We start from the raw sequence: 3819 nt of genomic DNA on the forward strand, positions 1-3819 counted from the left end.
TATATATATGTTTGTTTAGACACACATACATGCATATATATGTGGGGCTATGTTGCTATAGAGTAATTTCGTTGCAATGCTCTTTATATTACCTAGGGATATAAACAACGGAAGCTAACTAATATAAACATATACCGAGAATTTTCTTTGTGAAAGGAACCATGATTAATTAAAAGGAAATAAAGAAATAAGTACATAAACAAATAAATACATAATCGGTTAATGAAATAAATCAAAACGTATATATGTATATGCGTACATTTTCAGAATTTGTGTATTAACTTACAATTGTGTAAAATATAATTTTAAGACACTCGTAAAGGAATTGTACATCCAGAAATAGAAAAGTGTTCTAAGTTTCTGATTTTAGGTACTTGCCATTCGGAGCGAATTCGTGTTCAGAATTGGTAAAATGTTACATATAAGGCATAATGCTTAACGACATTACGTCCATTTTATGTTCTGAGTTCAAGCTTTCTCGAAATTGAATTTGAATTTCATCCTTTCGAGGATGAAAGCACTGCGATCGATGTAATCGATTTAGTTTCTCCTTCGAAATTGGTGGTCTTGTGTCAAAATTTGAAACCAATATATTTCTTTCAGTATTTAGTGAGGTAATATATTTTCACATTTGTGACAGAATGTGCTTTGAATCCTTGAGGGTTAAATGAAAAGTCTTTTAGCTCATGACTGGCAACTTTTCAATCGAATGCAGCTTTCTCTTGGGAAGTTTTGTGTTGATACTTGCATGTTTTCTTGTTATATTTACGATGTTGTTATGTACACCGTATATTCATCGTAGCAAATCAAATTAGTTTCAACTGACGTAAATTACATTTTTGTGAAATCTAGTAAGCAATTCCATTTTCAGTGAGAAGAAGCAAAAATATTTCATTGAATATCTTCCATCCATAGGAAGGAGACAGAGAAAATAATTTGAAGAGATGTTTATCAAGAAAACGAGAAATAGCTAAACGGGGAATTTTTTGTTCTGAAAATAGCAAAGCTACCAGACATCTTGAGGAGACTCGTAGGAATTTTAGTAAGTGTTGTTTTGGAGAGCATGAATAACGTTTTAGAGCGACATTCGGATGGAAGTAAAGGCATCAAATAAACGAAATGAGCGTAAGGGGCACACAAATCCGTGCTTATAGTTTCAAAGGAATGAAAAATACCGCTTTGAGTTTACGAATATAGCAATGTAGAAATTTACAAAAGGTAGTTGGTAATACGGTTCATATTTAGATAGTCTTTTAAATTGGATGATTATGATAATGTTGTCGTTTAATATAGAACAGGTTTTTTTCTCAGTGGAAAATCGGAAACATTCTTTTCTGTAGGAATATCTTTATCAACACTTTGTAAAAACTACAACTTGATCCATCAATGATTCATGAATACTTACATAATTTTTCTGGAAATATTTTCTTCCCAAACTTCAAATATTTGTATCTGGCATTTTTCTTCCGTAACCCAAACACATCTGTTATGATTTCCATCACTTTTAACTTGTTCCATGTTATACATGATTTAAAGAATTTTATGAAATCTATCTTTCATCTTGACCCTTACAATGATTTATTTCTATAAATCTATATCATTTCTTCAACTGTGCTCTTTAGAAATATATAATTCTAGAGTCTATATATTTCCTTATGACATTTCCCCAGCTCTATTGAATCTCTCTATTGCTTAGTATATTTTCCCTATATGATCAGGACAACTACTTCCATATCATTGAGACATAATTTCCCTCTATTTTCCTTTTCGTTTCCATTTTGTTCCCATCCATTCACACTTTGACATTCATATATACGCCATTGTGAATCTTGATACCGAGTTTAGATACATGTACTTCTTTCTCATGTCTTTAAATTTCATTCTTTTTTGTTTTACCTAAAATAGAGACATTTCCTTCAACAACCTTATCCATTTCTTTTGCCAAAATTAGAATTTATCTGATTTGATATGAACCTAAGCTAGACACCATTACAGCCCTACAAGTTTACCAATTATACTTTTCTTGGTGAGATTTTTAAATAAATATTTTATTTCCTCTGAAATTAGTTTCTCTTTTGCTTTTTTATCATGTCACTGAGGACACAAATGTCTGTAGTCTTCATTCCATTTATATCTAAAGAACTACCTTCTATAGAAGTGAAGTTATTGCTGAATTTCATCTCCAAGACAATGTAATTCTGTTATTGATTAGGTCGGGGAGATGTGTCGATGCATCATGACATTTATTAATACATTTTACTATTGCAGATTGAATGAAGAATTAATATAGTAGTTCTTTTGTGTGTTCTGAAATGGCTAAAATGATTCTCCTATGATGTTAATAATTTCAGTCACAGCACATGATCTGAGACCAAATCACTTGCCAGAAAAATTAAACTCTGTAATTCATCAATTTTATCCTTACTACAATACTCAATGCAATAGTTGTGCGGAGAACTATAAGAAAAATTGGAATAGTACTTGGATGAAATTAGAATTTAATATCACTATTAAATTCAACGTAAAGCATAGATCAGTTGAAATGGCTTCCACAAATGAATTTATATATAATCTTATATCTAAATATAGGAATCAAATGTCACGCAATTAATAACCTATCACCTTAAAAAACGCTGTACGCCTTTTGGGTTAATACGTTAATAGAAATTCTAGTTCTGAAACAAAAATAGATGAGATGGTCACGACTTAAATGAACTTTGACAACAGCTCTGTTTTACTATGACCAAAATTTAAACAATTTCAACAAAATTAATAAATGTGAAGGCTTTCAAGGTAATTAAATATCCATAAATAAATAACTATATGTTCGTCGATTAGAATCAACCAAGAGATACATGGTTAGTAATTCGGCAACTCAACATAGTTAAATGAAATTTCAAATCAGTTGGACTGTTGAGCCTATGAAATGACCAGTTTCATAGAATGCCTTTGCGCAAGAATCATGTTCGATGGTTGCCTCATTTCTTGTTCAACAAAATCATTTGTGAGGTTTAACTTGAAACATAAAACTGAAAATTGCTTTCCTGCGATTATTCAAACAATTACATCTCCTTAAATACACGTAGAAATTGCTGACATTGAGTGATGAGCATTGCCAATGACGAGAATCAAACCATCGTCTGTCTATGAAGGAATACTGCCTACACAGCTAAGTTTGTTGTTAAAGATAGAAACGAAATTCGCATCATATTAAATCCAAATTTCTTAAAATAAGAAAAAGAAACGTGAGTGAGGACAGTATAGATGCTGGATATACAAAAATAATACATAACGATCTAAGGATAAACAGAAATAGCAACAACAACAACAATCTATTGACACAAAGCAAGTTCAACTCGTTAAGGGAAACCTTAATTAATTGAATACATAAAAAAAACTATAAAATGTATAAATATAGAACCAACTAACAATAATGACAAGAAGACCAGCAGCCAAATGCTATTATATCTTTCTATGAAAATGATTACCGGTGTGATAAAGTGTTCAAAATAACATCATGCAGGAAAACACTTTAAAACATTCTAAAAAAAAAAATGTATATGATAATGCGATTAAAATTCAATATATTTACTTCCTATGATTTTTTTATGATTCAATGTCTATCAATAATTTTTTTACATTTTCCATGTGTTTCATTTAATTACAATTTCATGCACAAGCAAATATGTGTATGCACATGTGTATTGACCTCTCTCTCCTCCTCTCTCCCTCTCTTTCTCTCTCTGTCACTATATATATATATATATATATATATGTGTGTGTGTGTGTGTGTGTGTGTGTGTGTGTGTGTGTGTGTGT

The sequence above is a fragment of the Octopus bimaculoides genome, chromosome 9 (assembly GCF_001194135.2).
Source record: "Octopus bimaculoides isolate UCB-OBI-ISO-001 chromosome 9, ASM119413v2, whole genome shotgun sequence".
Taxonomy (NCBI): Eukaryota; Metazoa; Mollusca; class Cephalopoda; order Octopoda; family Octopodidae; genus Octopus; species Octopus bimaculoides.